This window comes from Mus musculus, chromosome X (assembly GCF_000001635.26).
Source record: "Mus musculus strain C57BL/6J chromosome X, GRCm38.p6 C57BL/6J".
Lineage (NCBI taxonomy): Eukaryota > Metazoa > Chordata > Mammalia > Rodentia > Muridae > Mus > Mus musculus.
Window position 1 is genome coordinate 69,598,623 of NC_000086.7, and position 26,487 is coordinate 69,625,109.

General features: G+C 36.3%; 1 protein-coding gene and 1 pseudogene across 8 annotated transcripts in view; one reads left to right on the forward strand and one right to left on the reverse strand.

The window, feature by feature from the left end:
- Nucleotides 1-26,487, forward strand: part of Aff2 (AF4/FMR2 family, member 2) — a 511,865-nt gene that overhangs the window by 238,433 nt on the left and 246,945 nt on the right. The window lies entirely within an intron of this gene.
- On the reverse strand, nt 6,272-7,664 carry Gm8172 (predicted pseudogene 8172; annotated as a pseudogene).

Genomic DNA, 26,487 nt, shown 5'->3' on the forward strand with positions numbered 1-26,487 from the left:
TATTCCAATACCATATACAGGTAATAAAAAAATTAAGGGTTTCAGAAATTCAATCCCACTCACATCCATCCCCACTTAGAAGAGCAACCTTAGCTTATTTTGTTCTAATAGTTGTCAAGCGTGCTATACAATGCATTACTATGACTTGGAAACACAGAACCCTCGTCTATCAATAGGAGTCTTGATGATCTAGACATATCATTTCATAACCAATAGAGATTACATTTAAACATTAGCTTATTTTCTAAGTTCTTCTTTCAAAGCATGGCATCATGTATATTTCTTTAGAATCTAGAATTTACTATCCTTATGACACTGAAAAAGTTCACTCTTTTTGAGGAAATTGAAAGTTCCTTAAAAGAACACATTGTTCCTGTTCCTCCATTGAGACTTTCCTTCTGGTTTAGAACTCTGCTCTGAAAGAAATATCAGCTATAACTTTTAAATGATTCTAATCATAAATTCATATTCAATTATCTCACTTAAAGAGATATACTTTCATATTTATACACAGTAAGTACTCATAATGTCTTTTGAAGTTATTAGGTGCACATTATTGAATAAAACATGATAAAAATCTGCCTTCTATAACCATGTGTAGAATGTGTTGATATTTAACAAAATAAACATGTAAAATATAAAATATGTATGGTTATGAATAGGGTTGTTAAATACAGTGATTGTTTAAGGCATTGCAGAAGGGCTCACTTTCTTTCTTTTTGTGGGGTTGACAATGAAACAATTAGATCCAAGAGCTGAGTTTCTTGTAAGAAAGGGCAAATGAAAATAGCTATTAAACTGAAACCTCAAGGTGAAGAAGCAAACCAGAAACCCCATGGGGGACAGCCTTCCAGCTAAGGACAGCAGTAAGTACACACAATTACAGGGAGACTCTAACATAGAGGAGGGTCAATGGCAGCAGATGAGACAGCAGAATGAATGTTAGTTTGGTTTGGAATAGGTAGAATGGGACAGGAGCACCCTGTAGATCTTGCAAGGGCCCTATGTCTATACTAATTGACAACTGGATGGTTTTCACTAGCATAGGCAATGTGCTCTGGTGAGATATTTCAGTGCATTCAAAATTAGATCATGGTTACTCATTTCCCTTGATATAGTCATAGCATTTCATAAAATTTACATGTCATAGGACTAGTACCTTCAGGGGAATTCTTAGTCTGGCACTAGAATATTTATATAATTAATAATAGATTTCATAAGATATGTTTCTATTATATAATTTACAGTGCTTCCTATTTTTTCCAAAATGGAAAATTTCTGAAAATAAAATATTTCAAAGCACTTGCAATCAGTCTGATTATAGGCATTTTAGGTGTCCCCTCTCCCCATTGATAGGGATATACTTGAAATCACTGCCAAGGGATTGACTTAAGTTGAAAAATCAATTTGAGGTAGTTGCATCACAAATAGAGAAGGTTGACAAGAATGTAGAGAGAGGATTGATTAATTGGACTCCTCAGAAATGTAAGAAAGGGGACATTTTATGTCTTAAGAGACATATTTTCCAGTAGTATGTCTCAGAATGAATCTATTGAATTTAAATGTGCTAATCTTGGTCTGCTTAAGAATTCCTATAATAATGATTCCTTTAATAGTATGAAAATGCAAAGAAGTGAATCTCATGGTGATCATGAGAAACCTGTTTTAAATAAGTACGACTTTAATTGATGTCATTGTCATTAGTTGTGACCCATGTACTACTATAGCTAAACAATTTCAGCTGGGTCAGGATATTCTTAAATTACTTGCTACAATATAAACAGCTGTGTGACTCAAGTCCTGTAAATTATGCTTGGCTTAGTAAAAACTTCTATGAGAACATTTTATTTTCATAGTATATTTAACTGGAGTTGTGCACATTTATTTTATTTGTTTGAAAAAAAAACATGTAAACTTTCGATTAATTGTTGTGCTACTCAGAAGATGAAATATATGAGCCATTATTTGTGAGACATAAGATCTAATATATGTGTCTTTGTCTAATAAATTATTACCTAATTCTGCAAACTATTTTTTTGACCTGGTCTTCTATCTCAAACAAATGGTTTCATATCTACTTTGTAAATTTAGTTGATAGTACAGGCTTTTTAATGTAGTAAGCTCTGAAAGTCAATGTGAAACTACGCGATTAGGTTTATTTTTGTTGCTTCATGATATTTAACGCTAATTCAAAATATTCCCAACAGTTATATTCTGTCACACTCAGTGGCTGCAATGCCTACCACAGAGGATGCTGTATGTGTGGAAATAATTTGGCATCTTCAAATGAACTGACATGTGTCATGGCTGTAGTACAAAGTTATCAGGAATTAGAAATCTGTATATATCCACATTGGAGGACTTCAAAGACACAAGGTCTTAACTGAGGTCAATATTATCCTCAATATAGACTTCAGGAATTCATATGGAAGAATTTAATAGTCAATAGCCTAGTCATAAAATTGTTTGTTCAGCTCACTAGAAAAAAAAAGATATAAAACATAGCTACATCATTGATTTAGATTTCCATTATGTAGATAAAACACACACACACACACACACACACACACACACACACACACACATACACACACACACACACACACACACACACACTCTCTCTCTCTCTCTCTCAAACACACAGAAGGAGAGGGAGGAAAAGGGAGAGGGGAAGGGGGAGGAGGGGAGGGGGAGGGGGAGGGGAGGGGGAGGGGGAGGAGGGGGGGAACACTCAAGCTCATGCATTTACAAACACCATCCTAGCATTTGTTTGTACTGCAGAAGCTCACTATCTGTGGCTTTCATCTGAGATATTCTATATTTTTAATTTGTTGTGTTGTATGACCATGTTAGACAGCATCCATCCTTTGATTCTATGATGCAGCACATTGTTACTTTTCAAGCATCATGTTACTAATCTTGCCAGCAGAAGCCACAAGGCAGACCTCCCTATTCTTGTTTTATAAATGAGGGTCATAGAGATGGCAAAACAAGGCTTACCACAAAATGAGATAAGAAACAGGGCCTTTTTTCCTCCATGATTACTGTTTACTACTTTTATTATCAAAATGATTTTAGGAAAATATCACTTGACAAATTCTTCAGTGGCAAAAGTCTTTCTACAAACAAGAATCCTAAGGATAACAGCAAATGCCAGGGTGAGATGCTGAGAAATTCTAGCAGAGTTGAGCTCAAAAGCAACTGCTTTGCACTGTAGGAATACCAAATGTTTCACTGTGATCTTATTTTCCAGTTTCCACAAAAGAAGTGATTATTTCATAACTTTGAACCTGGTTTGATTCCACAGAAAACATGGAAATACACTATTTGTAAATACAAACATTTCTACTAAGCCTGAGATTCCTTTTCTTTTTAAAAATTATTTTATTAATTTACATTCTAAATGTTGTCCTTCTCCCAGAGATGAAGGGTATGGCAACCCAATAGGAAGATGACCAATATCAACTAATCCCTTTCTTTTTATATTTGTCTAAAGATTTTGTCCTTTCTGATTTTGTAGATAAAAACTGCTCTGAATTCGATACCTTCCAGATAAGCATCTCTTTCTCCGTTTCTATGTCTCTGTCTCTGTCTCTGTCTCTCCCTCATCTACTTCCATTTATGTTTAAGTCCCTAACAAAGCTATGTGATAGTGTTTTGCTTATACCCATACTTACTTACATAAATAGTCCTACATTCATAATAAGCTATGGAAAGTAACTTTTCCAATTAACTATGTGTTATAGTAGTTTTAATATAAGGCCTCTGAACAATTAAAAAAATCCCTTGCAATTATAATGTACCAATAGCCAAGTCATCCCCACACTGATGGACACTAACATTCCCTCCCAGGCTTTGGCTCTTGGTTACATTACTGTCATGAATGAATTTCAATGCTACTCCTACTATCTCCAGAGAAGTCTCCAGAGAAGTACATCCAATTTGAAAGAAAATGCCATCCTATGCAAACCCATATCCAGTGCAGGATGAGCGCCTTTATTTCCTTATCTTCTTATTCCTGACTACAGAGCTGGCCTTTGAGGAAAGGGAGTGTCTCTAGTCTTACCATTATTGTCCATACATGTACTTGGTCATGGTAAACATTTAGAGTTATAGCCAGGTCCTCTCTGAAATCACTGTGGGTGGCTTTATCTACTGCAATGCTTTGTCGTGGGATTACACCCATGAAGGAATCTAAGTGCGGGAAATCCTTTGGTCAAATATTTAGAAATAGTCAAGTATTCCTTGTCCTCTCTTTTCTCTCCATGAAATGTCTCCTGCCTTTTTGTCTTTTTTACTGTGATTCATAAACAGTCCTTGGCCACTCCCATGTTCTAGGCACTGCTTAGACCTTAAAGATCCATCAAAGAAAAGAACAAACTATGTTCTTGTCCTTGTGGGAATAGTTTAGTGGGAGAAGAAACAGTAAAGCAAAAATGAAACAATAGTCAGTAAGAAAATTTTATGATACATAGAATAGTGAAAAATGAAAGTTCCACAAAAATTAAATGCAAAAGTATTATATGATCTGATAATTACCACCTTGTACAAGGAAATTTACAGTAAGTTTTCATACAGAACTTTTTGATGCATAAAAGCATTATTCATAGCCTCTAAAAAGTAACAACACTTCAAATATCCACCATGAAATCTGAATGAAATATTAATACATATCAAAAGATGTATGCACCTCACTGTAGGAGGCTAGGTGAAAAGTCAGAATGAAATATAACATACTGTGTGATTCCACTGATATATATTCAAAACCAGCCAAGTCCAAAGAATCAGAAGACACTTGGACTTCTTAAGGGATAGTGGGAGAGAAACTTAGTTTCAGCATGCCCTTCTCCATGATCCTCTAACTCACCTGAGCCCTAACAGCAGCTGAGCAAATGACCACAGATTAAAGCATCTGAAACAGTAACCCAAAATAAATCTTTCTTTATTTTAGTTGAAAGGTTTTAAGGTACTTGTCACAGCAATATAAAGTCAGGAAAGCCTCTCTTCTTGGGAAAACTAGGAGAGGGGATAACATTTGAAATGTAAATAAAGAAAATATCTGATTATATATATATATATATATATATATATATATATATATATATATATGTATATAAAACAGGATACTTAGTATAGAAAAGTTTTAACTATTCTAAAGATATCAAGAAATCAAATAAACCAGTTAAAAATGGAGTATATAGATCTAAACAGAATTTTCAACAGATGAATCTCGAATGAACAAGAAGGATATAAAGAAATGGTCAACATCCTTAGTCATCAGGAAAATGCAAATCAAAACAACCCTGACATTCCACCTCACACCACTCACAATGGCTAAGATCAAAAATTCAGGTGACAGCAGATGCTGGCAGGAGTGTGGAGAAAGAGAAATACTCCTCCATTGCTGGTGGGAGTACAAACTTGTACAACAATTTTGGAAATAAATCTGGTCATTTCTCAGAATATTAGAAATAGTTCTACAACAAGACACCCCTATACCACTCCTGGGCATATACTCAAAAGATGTTCCACTATACCACAAAGACACTTGCTCAACTATATTTATAATGACTTTATTCATAGTAGCCAGATTCTAGAAGCAACCTAGATCTCCCTCAACTGAAGAATGGATAAAGAAAATGTGGTACATTTACACAATGGAATACTATTCAGCAATTAAAAACAAAGATATCTTGAAGTTTGCAGTCTGCAAATTTTGATATGACCTTAATATTTTTAGCTTCCTCCACCATTTATAAGCACATAATTATTCAAAGTCTTAATGTTCTATTAAATATCATCAATCCTAGGGTACTTCAGATGATTAACAGATAGCAGTCCTTGACAATACAGTCAGTACAAGGCATGTTGCTACATGCATACAGTCAATCATTCAGAAGGATGAGGCTGGAAAACAGTGATTTCTAGGCTAAACCAAGGTCCAAAGTGAGACTATATGTCAACCACTGCAAGACAGAAAATGGGCATTTTACACATTCAGATCCTGAAAACCACTCCATAAGATAAGGCTTCTTTTTAATATTTAGTTACTGAAACATAAGAACTAAAGATTAGCCACAATAAGTAGTGCTTGCCTGCATTTATGCAGGGGGCTATAAATATGGGCACACAATGATTCAAATACAATAATTAATTTAGCTCAAGTGACTGCTGAATTCTTCTTTGAAGTAATTTCAATTTCCAATTTTGAAGAAGTTTTTGCTGGACAAACTAAAAATATACCACCATTTTCCAGAGAATTTTTTTTTTTTTGGAAGGGTATTTCTCATTTTACTGTCTGCAGCACATTTGTGAATAGTCACGTGTAACAAAAAAACATGATGGAGAAAACCTGTCTTTGCTACACAAGCTAACTTCTGATACACACCAAAAACTACCTTCACACCTAAGCGGGTGCATACAAATCAGTACCAGTGACTGGGAAGCATGACTGAGGCCTAGGTTTAATCCCTTCCACTACCATTCACCAAGAATGCAGCCACTGCCACTGTAGGGGCAGGGAGGCTGGTAGCGCATGGCTGATACCTTTTGGGACAGAAGTTAATCTTTTTAACAAGTTTCAAAGGCACAGTGTTTTTTACTTTAAAGGCTGTGTTTCTTTAATTATTAATCTTAGTAATTTAAGGCCTCTTCTATGCCATCCTACATTTTAATGGTCTCCAAATGTTATTTATTTACCTTGGGGTAGAAGCTCAATACATAGTAATTTGAAAATAATCACTCTCCCCATATTCTAGCAGTCCTATAGATGTATTCCTTCTGTCTCATCTTTCCCATCATTTATCTAGTTACACTATTAATGAAAGCCAATGAAAGATTCAAGGTCATTATTTATTTGTTGCTCTTAAAGACTCATTTTTGACTGGACTCAGACTTAGAAGTAGAAGCTCTCAGTGAGGACAGCCTACGTCTCTTGGCAATCTGTTCCTGGCGCTTTTCTTTGGCTTCCTTCATTCTCTTGGCCAAAAGTTTAGCGTATTCTGCAGCCTCCTCCTTGTTCTTCTTAGTACGTTGCTTCTTCAGAGCATTACGTCGGCGTTTGTGTTGCAGGACACGAGGAGTAACAAGTCGCTGAATCTTGGGTGCTTTGGTCCTGGGCTTCTTACCTTCTTTGTTTAAGGGCTTCCTGACAACGTACTGGCGGACATCATCTTCTTTGGAGAGATTAAAAAGCTTTCGGATTCTACTAGCCCTTTTAGGTCCCAACCGACGAGGCACAGTAGTATCTGTCAGTCCAGGAATATCCTTCTCTCCTTTCTTTACAATGACCAAGTTGAGAACACTGAGATTAGCGTCCACAATGCATCCGCGAACAGACTTGCGCTTCCTCTCTCCAGTTCTCCTTGGCCTGTAACAGGAATGCCCCTTACTCAACAGCAGGCGCACTCTGCCATGGGTCAGAACACCTTGCTTCATGGGAAAACCTTGCTTGTCATTCCCACCGCTGATCCGGACCACATAACCCTTCCACTCTTCACCAAGAGCATCAGCGGCTACTTCCGTGGCCATGCGCTTCTCATAGAAGGTGCGGAGCTTGCGCTCGTCATCCACCTCGATGAGCTTCTGACAGCCGGTGGCGGGGAAGGAGATGTTCAGCTTCATCTTGACACAGCCGAGCGCCTGGGAGGCGTCACGAAAAAGAGCCCAGAGAATTTTTAAGCCATTATACATGTGGATTCATTCTCTCTCTCTCTCTCTCTCACACACACACACACACACACACACACACACACACACACACACACACACTTTACCCATGCCCTGTCTTCTATTCCTCAATCATGTATCCATCTATATCCATATACACATATTTAATCTTCTATCTATAAACCTTGTCAAATATTTCTTGGTTTTTTTGCACTCTGGGCCCATACATAAGTATTCATGAGTATCAAAGATAACAGTAATAGACAAAGCAGTTCATTTACTATTTCCCCACAATTGTCTCCTCATATATAAAATTAAATATTAATATTGTCATCAATTACTCCCTAAAAGATGGAAACATACTTGTTAATAATATATTGACAATAACTATATAAATATTTGTTGTGCTATTCTGACTCCCACATTTTTATTCAGAGAAGAACATTTTATTTATATTGTCAACTAAGAAAGTGAATATTTCAGTGAGACTTGTCATTTATCACTTGCTCTACTTTCCAAGGCAAGTTCTGGAAGTTTCATTTTTCTTAACTCCATGTACCACATTATATTTTTAATTTATGTTTCCAAGTAAGCTGAAAAAGAAAAATATATCTGTGTAATCACCTACCTACTCATTAATAAATTGTTCATTTCCATCCATATTATAAGATTTCCCCCTTGCTCCCAGACTCTCTCTCTCTCTCTCTCTCTCTCTCTCTCTCTCTTTCATTATTTCATCTGATCATTTAGAGGGAAACTTGCTTCTGAGTGTATATTTCTCAATGAGAATAAGACATTCTAAAACCTGAACCAAACTATGCAAAAGAAGTAGCAATAATCTGAACAAAATTGGGCAACTATCAAGAAAAGATTTGTATGAACATATAGTATCTTGACCATAGCCATGAAAAGCACATGTTTTGGGGTTGAATGGAACTAGCTTTAATATTTATTATGTATATGGCATTGGGAAAAGCCCTTACCTGGAATTCAGCTTCCTCATATGTATCATGGTGATAATACTAAGTACTGATTCACTATCATCTTGAGTACTAAATAAATCAAATGCATTTAAAATCATTTGTGAGTGCCTAAAACAAAATCTTTGAAGTGGTTAATATATGGAATCTCTTGATAATTGGGAGTTGTTATTAGTATTGTCTTATTAGACATTTTATTTACGTGTGACAATCTGCCAGTAGGTTGGTACCATTCATGCAAAAACAGGAATTGAGGGAGTCAAAGGATTTTGCAATAATACTTAATTTCTGACTTGTCAAGATAATCTCAGGCTTGATGAGACTTGAATGAAGTTTCACAGAGAATGTAGGTTCTCTAAGGTTTTAATTTATATATTTTCTGAGGCTGAAGTAAAAATAAAAGCACCATAAACAAAATGGCTTAAAGAACAGAAAAGTATAATGTCACAGTGTTGAAGGTTTGAGTTCAGTCATCCATGTGAAAAAAAGAGCTATAGTCCCCCTAAAACCCTTAGAGGAATGTTTTTCTTGACTTCCTCTAGACTTTTGTATCCCAGTATGTTCTTTGGCTTGCAGCAGAAGGCATGTCATCCTCAATTTCCATCATCCTCTCTATATGCTCTGGTCCAGATTTCTGTCTTCTTTTAAGAACCTTACTCATATTGGATTCAGAGACCACTATATCCCATTCTCCCTTTCTTCTAACTGTTTCTTCTTCCTATAGTTATTTCTTGATACTGCTGATTCTCTGTATATGTCAACTGAGCCATACTTTTTATGACCATATTCACACATAAGGATATATCCGCAGACACTAGAGGTTAAGAAGTCATTATTCCCTTGTATCTTTTAATGTCCTTCAAAAAGTGATCTATGCATCTTGATCTAGAGTGAGGAGTAAGAAGAAGAAGAAACATATATATATATATATTAAGGCAGGAAGATCACATGAATTTAGATTTAGGGGAAAATGATTATATGCAGTGAATAAGAAAATGTTACTTAACAGTGCTGAATAGTCCTAATGAGGATAAAACAGCAATTAAGCATTACTCTGTTGTATATCATGGAACATCCCGATCATGAATTAAATCAATTTTCTACTCCATCACATAGTGAACACTTGAGAAGGACTGGGTTTGTGTCTCTCTCTACCTGCTATACTAAATGCTGAGCCTGGTCCAGGATGATAAAGTAAGAAACTGTTCTGGGCTGGAATGTAGAGTCTATTTGCACTAATCTCATTCCTTATAATTTTCTTAAAGATGACACCCTTCTAATGTATTTTGACAGCTACTAAGGAGGGAATATTGCCTCTACATTGTACAAAGCCTTCAGCAATGGAAGTCATTAGTGTAACTTGGATGTAAGATGAAGAATTTTTTATGTCATCATCCATGTGTTGGCATTTGACAGAAATCTACATAGTTCATATAGAATACTTACTTCAAGTGTTTTAATTCACCATAATTATTAAGAGTACATTAAGTATAATTGAGATAATATTCAGTACACAATCTACCTTGTAAATATATTGAATGGAAATAGCTATTAAACAAGCTTTCTCAGTACCAACTGAAGCTCAGATAAGTTTAGCCAAGCAAATCAATGCAAGTTCATCTTTCAGTGTCAGCTGGCTGAGTTTTGGACTAGTGATGAATGCCTTGACTAGAAAGATGAAATGCTGGAATGCCAGCCAGTGCTCTGACAGCTACAGATGGTGCCAATTACTGCCAGTGGAGCCTATCCTGCTGTGAGCCCAAGATGTCTGATTTGTGGTCACAGGAAAATGAAAAAGAGGCCTTCCAGCTGGGTTTGTCACCTGTCCTTTATTGTTCTTTAACCAAAATTATAATGAAGTGTGAATGTCCCTTTTTTTTCATTTTTGGACATGTTAGCTGGGGACATTGAACATGATAAGGAAGCAATTTTACTCATGTTAATTGCAGAGTCATGCTAATTGCCAAGCATATTCCAGAGAAGTTGGAATAGGTCACTAGCAAGTGGATAGTTTTTTCCACACCCTGTTTCTAGTCTACAAAATGGAATATGAGTATAAGATAATGAAAATATCCAATGTTTGTGATTTTCATTGAGCTGTGTACACACAAACATTGTATAGTATATCATAGACTAATCATTGTGCCTCTGTCCTTTAGAAGACTTCAGGTATTGGGTCCTCCCATGTAGTAGCAGATGATCCCAGGATACATATTTGAAGTGTAACAATCAAATATATTCTATTCCTCCTTTCCTCTGAGTGTCTTGTGTTGAATTCATACTTCGGAAGCACCATCCCCAAATGAGAAATGGGTATCTGCATCCTTATTATAAGACTAACAAAGTAAATTTTTAAAAAGTTTCATTATTCTAACTGAACTGTTGATGTGAATGCATTTACACCACAGTTCATCTGTAGAAATCAAAGGACAATTTTGAGGAGTTGTCTCTGTCTTTCTACCATGTAGGGCCTAGGGATCAAATTTAGGTAATAAACTTTGGCATCAACTGTGTTTATACCCTGAGTCATCTCTCCAGCCCAGAATCTGAAAGATAGCAGCAATATCAATATTAATTTTAGCCACAATATTTTGACAGTTTCTTCGTTTTTATAGTTATTATATACTTATAATATAAATTAGCATTGTAATCTTTCATGTAGGTATACTCCTGCCACCCTGTCTTATCTCCCTTTCTCCTGTACCTCTGCCCCTTCTTTCCTCCTAACAGTCTGACCTCTGCTCTCATTTCTCAAAAGTGTGTATTCCACAGGTGGTTGGGAAGGATAGTGATTATATTTCTGAATCTCTCTTATTGCACTTGGCATGGTTAATTTCAGCTATACTCATTTAGTGGAAATGACAAAATATCATTCTTTATGAATGAATAATACTTCATGTTTATATGACAGATTTGGGGGAAGTATTAGGTTAGGTGACTTACATATATTGTTCTTAATATTATGACCAAACTTGTTGACAGATATTACTACACCAGGTTATCAATGAAAAGTGATTCAAAAGCATGTAATGCATTATTAGTCTACAAATTTGATTTGAATACAATTATTCACATGTGAAGGATGAATTCAGCCAAGAATAGAAAAGAATTTTCCTGTTCTGGCTGTATATTTTAGGGATAAAATGTATTGAACTACTGGTGGGAGAGTAAGAAAGCTCCTGACATCAGGCTGGAATGGAAAATACAAAGGCAATAGGAAGCAGAAAAGCAACAATAGTGAGTTGTTTAAAATTTTAACATTTTACTTGTAGCTGATTCTTACAGGTAATGGCTATAATAAACTGTAGTCATTCTGGTTCTTGGTAACGGTAAGTCACATGGAATGTGGTGGCCAGATGTCAGAAGCTTGACTCAGGAAAAGGCATCTTTTTAAAACTGTTGATCCCTTAGTATTTGTCTTTTGTTATATGTTTTCTCTTCTACATGGAGTATAAAACAAAAGCAATCTGATGATAGAAGGAAGACTAATGGAGAAGAGGAAAGAGTAATGTCAGGATCAATGTGCTCTAAATATAGAGATGGCTGAGGCAAAAATCTATTATTCTTTATAAATTCTTATGCTCCAGGAAAAACATATTTATCCTTGAAAGGTAGAGTAAGAACTTCCTACTTGTTTTTTGCTTGTTTTTTTTGTTAGTGGGTTTTTCCCTCTCTTATTGAAATGATAACTATTTTATTATTGGCCTATGCCTTGCTTCAGCATATATAAAGCTCCTGACATTGGAGATAGCCTAGCTGGTGATTTGCTTGTGTTCTAAAAGAGGCCCAACTTTTCAAGGTTGATACTTCTATGTATGTATTCCTCAGTTTTTGGTACGAAGATCAATAGAGTACTTCATAAGAAGTTCGTATATTTGTTAAGGGAAGCGAATTAATGATATTGCTATGTTGGTAGATGTGTTTTAGAAGGATCACTGGGACAAGAAAGATGTTGTTAAGCCATAAACTGTCAAAGCCTAACCAACTATTATTCATCGCTAAAATAGTTAATCTGATAATTCTAGAGAACTAGCTAAGGGGAGGAGTCACATGCAAGTCTCTTTTTAAACAGAGCTATTCTCTCAGCCTCATTAAGCTTATTCTCCTGGGTACTTTCTTTTAGACTATGTAACAACTCTCTAGGTATTGGTCTTCCCAGGGACAGGCTGACTTATAAAAGAATTCTCTGTTGTCTCCTGAACCCATTTTCATTTCCTAGCTGTAAGGTCAGAGGGGATAAAGCTAGTGTAATCCATAGGCCACTGGCCATTGGACAGTCTTCTGTAGGGCTGGGATGGACACGGAGCCATCTTATGCTAAATTAAAACCAGGTGGGTACTTTTCTACTTTGCCTCTGTACAATGTGTATAGGATTTGGCACAAATCAGTATGTTTGTCTTTTCATTCCACTTGGCCAGTAGCCATCAGGGATTCTCTATTTTCATTTTGAAATTTTACTTGGCAGATCCTTAAAAGTCACTGGGGGACTTTTCCTGAGTAATAAAAAGCAATTTTCATTGAAAACTAATTATTTTTTCAGATGAATATGCCAGCTGTTTGAAAATGTTCTAGTCACATTAAAGTATATTTTAATAATGTGCACATGAATACAGATCTATTAGTAAACTGCTTTTTGACAGTAGCTTGTAAGTATTATGTTATACTAGGCCTCTAAACCTCCATCCACACAGGTCTAGCAATGTGATAAGTGAAAAAGATGTATAGTAAAGTAATCACTTATTTGGGAATGGATGACATTGTAAAATCCACTATATAGACTTCATGAGGGTTGTCAATAACTAAGACAGAAAAGTAAGTCCATATTAGTTCACTAAACAGTTTTGAGATTCCAACAGTAGGTTAAATCTAATGACCTCAGAGGTTTGAACTGTTCTGCTTATGTTTGTTCTCCTCCATATGTCTATTTACATGGCACTTACATGTTTTTCTGTTGCCCAAGCATGATACTACTCATTGTAATATGCATGAAACATGAGGATTAATTAAACATTGTCTTTTCCTGCCAGAAATTTATAGCCTCATGGGATAGATCCAAAAATGAGTATATACAGAAATGTAAACAAAGTAGAATTACATACATGTAGAACAGAGCAACAAATGATATATTGGGTTAGTGAAAAGCTTACTATAATTCTGATTTAAAGAAAAAATTTTATAATAAAGGATGCACTATTTGTGCTGGACTTTGAAGAAGAATGGTAATGACAAAAATAGTGAAATATGGATGGAGGACATTTCTTACTGAATAAACAATAGTAAAGACACAAAAGAGAATAATATATAGTCTCCTTGGGGAATATCAAAAGAGATAAGACTAAATGGACCCCAGTTGATAGAAGATTTAAATGTCATTTCTGTTTACGTTTGTGAAAAGTGGATGGATTCAAGTATATGTTCAAATCTTCTAATTCCGGTGGAGAGCAGAGCATAAACTCTATAGGTAAAATAAAGACAGCTGGTGTAATTGTTAACCATGATTGTCAGTTTGATGGGATTTAGAATGATCATGGTGACACATCATTGGGCATGTCAGTAAGAGTATTGCCAGAGAATTTTCACTGAGGAGGAAAGACCTATTTTGAGTGTGCACAGAATGGCTACATGGGCTAGATTCTAAGACTGCATAAAGTGGAATAACATATATTGAGTGAAATCAAGACAGTAAATGAAACACAAACATTATTAGTATCAATAGTTCTGTCTATAGACTCAGTGTGATCAGACACTTCACATTCATGCCATCCACCAGACCTAGAGCCATCACAGTACCATACCTTCCATAATACAGTTGACTGTACCATTTCATTGTGAGTCAAACTCCTCCTTAACTTGATTTTATCATGAAAACACCCAAAAAATTAATATAGAAAAATGATACCAGGAGCCAGGGTTTGACACTGATAGGTCTGACCATATAGTCCTTATTCTTTTCAAACCTGTTTGAAGGGCAAATATGGAGTAGTTTATATCCATCGATAGAAAAGCCCAAGAATACTGGTGGGATTTTAGAAAATTAGAATTTCAAAAAGAGTACAAACAGTGGTAAAGCTCTTAAAGCCTCAGAGGGATAAAGTGACTCTAGTAGGAACTGACATAAAGGTCACTGACATTATACCTTGGCAAAATAATAATAATAATAATAATAATAATAATAATAATAATAATGGCTGCATTCTGCCTGTGTCCTGAAATGTTGAATACAACTGAATTCAAAAGTAATTCACTCATTTTTTGGCAGAAGAGATCCTAAGACAGCACAGCATTCAAGCTGTGTGGTAATTACTGCACACTGGTCTCAGCCAGTGAGAGAAAATAGGAAGAAAGTAGCAAAGTTTAGTTTAAATATGCAAAGAGGGCAGGTGTAGGCAAGCAGCCATAATTTTTAAAGAGATTAATACCAATTAAAGAGAAATCTTTTGTTTAACAGTTTGTCCATTAGAAACTAGTTTGAAGCAAGACTCTCTGAAGGCTCCAACTTGTGAAAATATAAATTGTTATAAAAGAAAAGATCCTGAAATGAAACTTCTAATGTAGGGGTTAGTCTCCCTGTGCCCTAGTCCTAAAGCAACTGCTTGGGAAAATATTCTCTCATGTTGAGCTGCCAAGGTCAACAGAAGCCACTACAGCTACATTAGAAAGGGACTACACTGCATCTCAATGCAACTTGAAAGCATCACCCCCATGTTACTAGTTCTGCAGTAACAGAAAATGCAAGAGTGAGAATGTCTTAGGGACTTGTTTCAGAGAGTCTCTCAAGCCAGGCAAAATAAGGCAGGGTCACTTTCCCTGGGAAAAAGGTTCCAAGAGGCCATTCTAGGAAACTTTGAAGGTGATGCCTGGTTGTAGTAAGAAATTCAGATTGCAGATGCCAGAATCATGGGTTAATTACCAAGGAAAGCTAGAAGCATGGAGTGTATCTGGGCCAAGAGCAAGGGCCCATGTGCTATAAACTGCAAGGCTAAAAGTGAGGGTATATCTCCGGCCATTGAATTCTATCAAAGATCCAGATAATGGACATAAATCTCTAGGATTCAGTGTCTGTCCTGCTGCTTTTCAGTCTTCTTTTGGCCTAGCCATTCCTTATTGTTCCTCCTTTCATCCCTTTTCAAATGTGGACATTTATTCTGTGCCATTGTAATATACCTTTTTTAAAAATAAGAACTCACGGTAATGAGAATGCCTTGAGTCTCAGAAAAGACTAAACTTTTTTTTCTTGTGGAAATAGATATTTTTTAATTTTTATAAAATTTGGAATACACTCCATATTCCATTCCCCATACTCCATCCACCCTCCAACTGCTCCACGTCCCATCCCATCTCCACATGGATGCCCCCCACCCTCCCCTACCACACCTGACCTCTAAACTCTCTGGGGCCTCCAGTTGCTTAAGGGTTAAGTGCATCATCTCTGAATGAACACAGACATGAAAGTCCTCTACTGTATGTGTGTTGGGGGCCTCATATCAGCTGGTATATGCTGTCTGGTGGTCCAGTGTTTGAGAGATCCAGATTAATTGAGACTGCTGGTCCTTCTACAGGGTGGCCCTCCTCCTCAGCTTCTTTCAACTTTCCCTAATGCAACAACAGGAGTCATCTACTTCTGTCCATTGGTTGTGTGCAAATATCTGCATCTGACTCTTTCAGCTGCTTGTTGGGTCTTTCGAAGGGCAGTTACGATAGGTCCCTTTTTGTGAGCACTCCATAGCCTCAGTAATAGTGTCAGGTCTTGGGACCTCCCCTTGAGCTAGATCCCCCTTTGGGTCCTTAGCTGGACCTTCTTTTTCTCAGTCTCCTCTCCATTTCCATCCCTGCAGTTCTTTCAGACAGTAACAATTATGTGTCAGAGTTTTGACTGTGGGATGGCAATCCCCTCTGTCATTTGATTCCCTATATTTCTGCTAGAGTCATGTTCTAAAAGTTCCCTCTCCCTACTATTGGGCATTTCATGTAAGGTCCCTCCCTCTGATTCCTGAGAGTCTCACCTCCCAGATTTCTGGTGCATTCTTGAGTCCCCCAACCTCCTATTTCCTAAGATTACCTGTTTCCGTTCTTTCTGCTGGTATTGGGTGAGGAAAAAAGAGTAAACCTTTAAATAGTGTTTTCAATGTAAAATACTATAGTGACTTTAACAATTGGACTGAATTCGTTTTGCATAATAATATGGCCACTACCCTTTGAGTACCAAAAGTGAAAGTTATAATTTGAAAGTGATATATTTGAGTGTCAAGTTGACAAGGGATGGACTCATGATAGTCCTGATTGTTAATTTAGTGGTATTTAGAATATTGTAGTACATACAACTCTTAATACGTCTAATATGGTCTTATCAGAATTAATTATGAGTGGAAAGTCTCACTATGAATATTCTACTTAATTGAATTGAAAAGATGCACTATGAGTGTAGGTAGTTCCATTCCATGATATGGGCTTCATGGCCGAATAAAAGGAAGGAAGTTATCTAAAGACCAACATTTTTCATTCCTTCTTGACTCTGGACACAATGTGATCAACTGTGTCATGTTCCTTTCACTACTATCACAGCTATTTACATGTCACACAGTCTACACCATACCTTCAAAGTGAACTAAACAAACCCATCTTCCTTGGTATCCTTTTGTCCGATATTTGTCACAATGACCAAAAAGTAACTAACACAAATAGGTTAGGAGCTTTTGAAATTGTTTAGGTGAATGAAGATCTGGGACCAAAAGAGGCATTAAAATAATTGTCTGGGGAATCCAATCAATGCAGAAAGTGAGCTTGCTAATGCATATGGATGGGAAAAAAGGCACTTAACTCTGTTTTTATTGGCTTGGCCTGGCCACATAATTGTTTCAGCTCTCCACTTTGCTTTGACTATGCCAGAGTCATTGTATGGTTTTCATAAATTTCTTAATATCCATAGGTTTCATTTTAACCAGCTGAAAAGAAGGAAAATAATTCTTGTCATCACTGGTAATTGCCTCATAAGAATGCTTTATGCACTTGCATAAGGGCTAGTATATTCGTGAGATGAAATGATCATTAATAAGGTTTCTAATATTTATTTTAAAGTGCTTCAAGATCTTCTAGAAACTCAACAGGTTGAAATGCTAAATATTTTAACTACAAATAATATTCAAAATAATAAATTGAGAACAATTGCTAGTGGCTTTCCTTTGGTTACAAGTCTTCTCTGAGCCATTTTCAGTTTATTCATAAAATTTACAAAATAACTACAATCGCCAAAGTTGTTTTAAGAAAGATGCTAGGAAAAAAAAAAAAAGAAAGATGCTAGAGTTTTTAGGATGGATTAGAAAATGTCTCCATCAACTCTGAGTTTATCTCCATAAGTAAAGGCTTCCAGTCTATCTTTAGTAAACAGTTGGAAGTAAGAAATTTGTGAATTTAGCAGCACCCTTCCCCCATGGCTCAAGAGCTAATGACAGAACAATGTTTAATTTTTCATATTGATGATAAAAACCTAAAGGAATAAGTGTTTGGCCAGTTACCTCATGGTTCTGTAGAGGACAAAAGAGATGGGACATATTCACAAATGGTTTAGATGACATTTTATCTGAGGAAGTCATTTTACACTTCCTTTTATCCTCACAAAACAGGCAGAAGTGCATATTCATGATATTCACGTGTATTATGGTATGTTAATCTGGCCAGAAATAGGGCATGCAAAACATCTGTTGCTATTTGACAAACATTAGCAGTGCCTAAAACAACAAAAATGGCCAGAGCCAGAAGGCATCCACTTTCTGCCATCAGCAAGTGAATAAGTAAAACTATTCCTAGGACTTCAAACCAGTAAGTTAACTTAGAAATTCCTCATTGTAGAAAATATAACTTTGTGATGGTTGTATGGCCTCAGAAAGCCAAGTGATAGCAGAGAGGAGCACCAGTATTGAACAACTTTATTCTAGAAGTATTCCAGCAGGAAGGAAGATTTATTCATACAGCCAGGTTTCAGAGTTCTTTATCTCAGGTCAGTGCTTCTTATGGATCATTTCAATAACACTACCTAGAGATACAGCAATTTTTGAGTACCCTATTTTTTTCTGATGCTGCTCCATTTTACAAGACACCCACAAGATAGTTTTTCAGATCCCTTATAGAGAAGAGTTCTGCTCTCAGTGTGCATATGGCAGGCCCTATCAATACTATGTCAAGCTATCAGTACACTTTTCAGCTGACTGTGATAAAAGACAAATCCTAAAGACCTGAACCAAAGTAGCAGTACTTGACTTAACATGAATGGCTAATTTCTATAGGAATGCATTCATTATTTGAAAAATATAACGGGATGATTATTTGGACCTTTGTCTTTGGAAAGTAGAATGTATTTCTATCAGAGGATACACAGTTGTTTAGGTTAATTATCTGTCAATAGAAGCAGGAAGAATTCTATAACCCTGCAGCCCACTTGTCTATTTAAGGAACACCCAATGACATGTTTGTGGCTTCCTTTTCCTTTTTTATAAATAGAACTAGGTTCAAAACAATTTGATCTTTGGTCAAGAAGTTATCACTGACTCAGATTTAGAGATGCAATTAGTTTCCCATCATTGAGTGTGGTCATCCTGAAACAATTATGATAATTATTATTATACCTGTGAGGTTTTCTCAGAAGGTAAAGTTCATTGTCTTTTTCCTATTAATGAACTGTTCAGAATAAATTAATAAAAGTAGCTAATTTTGACTACTCATGCAGCAGATTGCCTGCCTGCTTTATATTATCTCTCAAAGGCATTTGCTTGTGGATGAGTGACATTGTCATTAATTTATTCATTAAAATATTTGTGATACAATGCCCATGTCACCAGCACTGTCATCTTAGGAACTAAATGCTAAAGAATTTTCTTCTCTAGTGCATTATATCTATTTTAGCCTAGTGTATTCATCTTTGTTTTGTACAATCATCCATCGATCTATCCATCAATCTCTGATAAATACTACAATTGATCTCCTACACATTATAAAGATTGCAAGCATTCTGGAAATGCAGCTTAGTAGAATTTTCTATGATCCTTGACATGGAGCTTATAACATATCTTTAATGAAAAAGAAGGTAAAAACACTTTTAACTAATAAAATTTTTCCATATGTTAACAAAGTCGATGCCATACCTCCATGATTCATGTATGTCTGTAGGACTTACTTATATTCTTTTGGAATGCAGCCAGTTAGTTACAAAATCATTTGAAGAACACATTACCAGGATATATAATTAATGTATGGAAGTTGTAGCTTTCAGAAAGTCTCCATAAGCATAGTTTAACACCTTAATCTGACAGTTGGTTTGATCAAATGTTAGTTTGATTGAAGAAGATACAGCTAGCCCATTTTTATAGTAAATGGCTTACAATTTGATTGGAGGAGACCAACACCTACCCAAGATATTTTCATGTGGTGGTGTGAATTCTTACAAAAGGACTCCCCTTGGCTGGACTTCCTGATGACTTTTCATGGCATGGTATGGGATCAAAATCTGGGGACAGAACCTGTATTTCTGCTCACACTGTGGGGATATCCTAGGACAGTTTATATGTATGTAGGACTATGGTGAGTGGTTTACTCTGTGTCCTTTGCTATCAGTGTTGTCTAACATTTCCATTCTTGCAGCAGACACTGTGTTGGCTCTTGTACTTGAACCATTATATGATTGTAGCCTAACATTTTGTTCATCCTTTGGGGACTAGAACTAAACCAACAGGATGAAGAAAGAAGAAACTTAGCAGGCATATACACACTTGGCACTTACATTTTACTTGAACCTCCAAAGAATTCCATGAAATAAGAGTTAATATTTTATCTCACTGGAACAGTTATCAGCCTTATTCCTAAAACCATGCAGTGGAAGATGGAGACAAGATTCCACCCAAATCCATATTAATATCATAGCCTTTTTTTGAAAATCTCTAACACACTAAAACTTATTTAGACATTCCTTATGAACTCAGATGACAGAGATGACAGTGACCAAATATGTGTCATTGTCGTGGCATAGTTTGGCTTATCAACATTATAATTTTGAACACATCAAAGGATTAAAGCATCAGAAAGTATTATGTTTTTTCTACTTGCACAAAAAATTAAATTCATTGTAGTTTTTTTTTATTTTACAAATAAGTGAGCAATGCAAGTAAATAGTATCTATTGGTATATATGAATTCAACATGCTAAGCCAATATCATTTAAAAGCTATTGAAACCAGCACTTGGGAGGCAAAGGCAGGCAGATTTCTGAGTTTGAGGCCAGCCTGGTCTACCAAACTGAGTTCCAGAACAGCCAGGCTATACAGAGAAACCATGTCTCTAAAAACAAAACAAAACAAAACAAAATACAACACAACACAACAAAACACAACACAACACAACACAACACAACAAAACAAAATAAAACAAAACAAAACTATTGAAATCAACTTTTTATTGATTACAGTAGAATTGTTTACCTGAAACCCTCATGTAAGAAAACAGTTTCTTGTTTCTGGATGAAAAATAGATTTATCAATGACATCCATATTCTTGAACTTAAGTTGGAAGATAATGTTGAAAACATTGCAGAAGATGAAGGCCTGGCTTGTGAAATTTCAGAGAGAAGATTAAAGACTCTTTTCAGGGCCATTGCTATTTTGATTGTGAAGACTCTGTAGTTCTAGTTAGCTGGGGCTGAAGAATCAGCTGTGATTAACAAGATACCAGAACTACTAAAGCAAAATCCTTCCATTACTGGGACTATTGGTCCTGGTTAGCTGGAGCTAAGAAATTAGCGGTGACTAAGAAGAGACCAGCATCAATGAGGTGAAATCTTCTGGGAAGTGTTTTCTGAGCACACAGAGGCTGTGTTCCAGAGATAGCCAAAGTTGTATCTTGTGCTGTGCCTGGACTTGGTAACGTGTAAGAGTCACCCAGGCGGTACTGGTTTGAAGGCATGAAGGGGTCATGAAGAGCAACTGAGGCTCAGCACTGTGAGAGCTCATGGAAGTCCATTGCTGAAGGTGCAGCCTCAGTTGCAGTTGATGGCTCAGGACTGAAGGTGTCATGCAAAGGAGCTAAGGCTTGGCACCATGAAGAGAGCCTATGAGCGACTTGGTGAAGCCTAGTTACAGAGGAAGACAGCAGTGTTTGGAGATGCTAGCACCATGAGATGATCACCAAGAACAGCAGCAGCAGTGAAATACAGGCATCTGGAGCCTAGAGGACGAGCTGTGTGCTACAAAGTGTAGAGCTGGAGAAGTAACCCAAGCCCTTGGAGCAATCCAGATGATCGAGAGTGGATCCCAGACATTGGACTGTTGGAGTTTGATTTCGCTTTTGATTGTGATTGTACCCTGATATTTTTCTCTCTTGAAGGAAGTATTTTAGTGGAGCCCACAGTTAAGAGACTTTCAACTGTAAAAAAGACTTTGGGTTTTAAAAGAAATTGGGTATTTTAAAGAGATTGAAATTTTAAGAATTTGCAAAGTCTGTGGGACTTAAAGTTATTTAGATCTTGGGGATGAATAAGAAAGTAAGGGTTGAGGCTTACTAGTGATATGTTTGTGTGTCAAGTTGACAAGGGATCAATTGTAGTGGCTGGTTTTGTGTCAACTTGACACAATCTGGAGTTATCACAGAAAAAGGAGCTTCACTTGAGGAAATGCCTCCATGAGATGGAGGTGTAAGGCATTTTCTTAATTAGTGATCAAGGGTGGGAGGGCCCCTTGTGGGTGGAACCATCTCTGGGCTGGTAGTCTTGGTTCTATAAGAGAGCAGGCTGAGCAAGCCAGGGGAAGCAAGCAAGCCAGTAAAGAATATCTCTCCATGGCCTCTGCATCAGCTCCTGCTTTTGGACCTGCTTGCATCCCAGTCCCAACTTCCTTTAGTGATGAATGGCATCGTGGAAATAAATGTAAGCTGAATAAACCCTTTCCTCCCCAGCTGCTTGTTGGTCATGATGTTTGTGCAGGAATAGAAATCCTGACTAAGACAGAGTGTAACAGAAAGCTCTAAAATCAAAGCAATCATTCCCTTTTCAGTTTACTGAGGCTATGACATGTTACAGTAGTGCAATCATACATTGCTCTCAGAGTTCAGTGAGCCACATTTTGGGGACCAATGAAATAAAGATGGGGCAAAATTATCTTTACTCACTACACTTTTAGTTCTAACATTACACCATTAGGTACCTTACATCTGGATTTCAGGTAGAGAGATTAAGAACTATATTTATGTTGGAAAAGAGGAAAACTGATGGTTATTTTTCCACAAGAATGGGGTGGCTGGTTAGGAAAATCCCAGTAGATAATTTTCGTTACTTGTTGCATCCTCAAGAAAGCCTGGTTATGTGTTCTTCGAACCATTTCCCTTAGTTTCAGAAATATTATTTGAATCTTCTTCTAGGCTGTACTGTATTCAATTTCCCAAAACTTAGTTCTTCTTCTAGTGTTCATTTTCATGTCTTTCATGATTTTTCTCCAATTTATGGTTTCTTGGCAGAGATTAGTCCTTTTTTTTTTCTGTTACAGCTCGCTTTTTAGTTAGGTTTTATTGCTCCTAAGTTTACATTTTCATGCTTTCTCTGGATCTTATGTTCCAACTAATATTTGCTTTTAAGCTTATATTCGAGGTTCCCTATAAACCTTAGTAATCCTATGGACCTGAGATTTTTAAAACATGGTATTACATTATAATGTTTCAGCTTAATCAATTGCTTTGTGACTGAGCTGTTTTTCAAAGAGTAATAGTATTTATCAAGCTCCCATGTCTTTAAAACCTAAGGGCTCACATGCATACTAATATTACATTGTACTAAAGACTGACAATCATACTGCATAACTGAAAGAGGAAAAATAAACATAAGCAAGCAATGTAGTCTGTGAATTTAAAAAAGCTAAAAGAAAACTATGGGTAGTGCTTACTGCCTTATCCATAGTGGCAATGCTCTAAGATGTGGTCTTCTATTATATGGATGTTTCTTCTCAATTAATATTAAGCCTTTGTAAGCTTTTCACGGACCATTCTCTGTCCTTCTTTGAATATTAACTTATGTTTGTGAGATGGTACTTTATCCCCCTGACTATGACTTAATTTTTTTCTCTTTCAAACCTTTTTAATGTGACCATTTTTTTAACATCATTTACCTCCTTTTTTTGCCCTGAGTATTTGGGGGAGACTACATATAAAAGAACACAGGTTGTAAAGCTAAGCACAATTCCTCCTTTTAGTTCTATAGTATTAATCATCGCTGGATTTTCTAAGGGGATCAGTGTTGTTCATCTTTTGGAGCATCTTAAACCTCTGCCTATAGTGTTTAGCTAAGAATTTTGTCTTCCAGAAAGGAATCACTAGAACATAAAAGTCAGCATAGTAAGAAGTTAAGACTATTCATTGCTGGAGACTGGTGATGATTGGCATCCTACAAGACTATACAGAGCATAGAAATATGCAAAGGACTGGCCTACCCTAAAAAGAAAGAAAACCAGTCTAAGAATGACTGACATGGTGACCAAGAACTACAAGGGCAAATAAGTTAATTTATAGAGTGAAAAGCTTCATTAGATATAAGGTGATCTTGCTGAGACAGGATGTAATCTTTTTCAACTATGATTTTCACTGTGATCCTCCCTGTGAATTCTATGTGAAGTATTCTTGGATCATCCTCTAAGATACCAGGTATAAATAAAAGCTATTAGGAGCAGAACATGCACTACTGCTTAGAAACTCTTACTTGCCTTTCAATAATTACCTTATATGACAGTGTTGTAAGGAAGCTTTCCCTGAACTCTGTGTGTCCTTCACAGTGCACTGTGCACAAACTTTCCATATTACTTTTTACTTAAAAGGTATTAAAATTAGGCTTACCTGTCTTTTTTACAATTGTAGTTCAAAGGAAAACAAAATTGTAAAATTGTAAAATTGTAAAATTGTAGTTTTACAATTGTAGTTCAAAGGAAAACAAACTACAGGCTTAAAGAAACATTTTTGAATGAACCAAACAAAGTAGTATATATTCCATACACTAAAGTGCCGTATGGGATATATGTAAAATCTTGAATATGTATCTCTTTAGAAAGAAAAGAAAAGAATTATTTTAGTTTGAGGAGTAGATGGAAATAACACAACCTAAACCTTTATAACAAGACATATAGCTGTCACGTACCAGGTTGACAGCTTTTGGCTTTCCATCTGCCTTTTAAAAGCCAACATCAGTTCTCAGGTTTCTTGTTTGCAAGCATTTTTGTTTTTGTTTTATTTTACTTTTTTTCTGTTATTTTCATTAATAAAAATTCTTTAATATGGTGCTACAGTGAAATGTATTAGATCAGCTGGAATCTTTAGCCTCTCCAAGCATGGGCATTACATATTCAAAACAGGACCTAATGTTTCAGAGCTTCATATTCTACTATAATTATATGGTTCAATGCAAGTGATTATATCTCTTCTTCAGTAACGGGCTGAAAAGTTTTGGTTTGCTGGTTCCCTCATAATTTACTGCCTAGGTATAATAGGCCAGTCTTGCGGAAAAAAAGATGATAAATGATGCTGGCTAGGATTCATAGATTTATTAAATTTCTATCAAACAGTGCAACAAAAAAAATCTGCTTAAGTTAGAAATGGGCTCAAATTTTTTAATCAAAATTCATGAGTCCTGATGCTTGGTTCAGTAGGTCCAAGGAAGGCTTGAATTGAAGACTGATTAAAGAAAAGAAAAGGCTTATTTGAAGTAATTTTTCAATGACGGCTTTTAATTGGATGTTAAATCAAATTCTTATCTGCCTTTCTGCAGATAGCACATTATATAAAATACCGTTAGCGGCACCACCACTGTAACGGATACACTGAATAACAAGTGACTTCTCACTTTACACTAAGAGGGGAGAAGGCTTGTGGTTGTCAGCCTGTCAGAAATTAAGTATGTAAATTAATGTTTAAGTATATGAATATGATTTACAAGAAGCTTTGAGTGTTGTTGGGGGCAAATACTAAGTTTTTTTTTTTTTTTAAATTTCCCCTTCAAGATTAACAAGTGCCCAGTGACCTTTACCACTTGGGTGAGATTGTAAGTGTATTAGTATGTGATTTTCATGTCATTTTTTGTCACTGAGCTTGTCTGGAAGCTTTAATACTCAGAAGAGCAAATATTGTAGTCATTCTCTGATGTCCCTTTCTGCCACCCATGAATGTCAGCCCATAAAAGCAATTTCATTAGCATTTCTTCATTTTCCAATATAAGCCGTAAGTGTGGTACTAATGATCACAGGCACTTATCCATCTTTTGTAGAGCATGGGTGCCTCCCTTGCTTCAGGCAGGACCTGTCTTGATATTTGGAGGTCACAGAAAGCAGCCCAGTGAGGAAAGAGAACCATTGATGGAAACAGCCATGTGTGTCTTGGGAAAGTGCTTACTTTTTGCAGGCCACAGCAGAGCAAGGGTGGAACAACTTCAGCTTTCGCAGCTGACTGAGATGAGGGTGGTTTGCAAGAGTTAATGGAACTTTTGTTAAATGTTGACTTAACTCCCAGGACAGTGTTTACTGATTGAGGGAATGGAGTTTGCATAGACTGGTTTTCTCATATACATTTTAATGGTATATCTCAAGTAGACAGCTCATTAATTTCAAGATTCTTTATTGCCAAGAATAATATCCTTTGGGCATGGGGAAAGTCTGTCCCATTTTTGGTTCTACCTGCCAGAGGAAATATAAAATATGCACTTGACAGAGTTTTAAGAGGAAAGACCCCATTATGCAGCTGACATCCCAATATATCTCCATCTCTTTGTTTCCTGTCATAGAACTGCTGCTGTTTTGGCTTTCCACTTCTGATTACTTGGGATGTAGCCATTT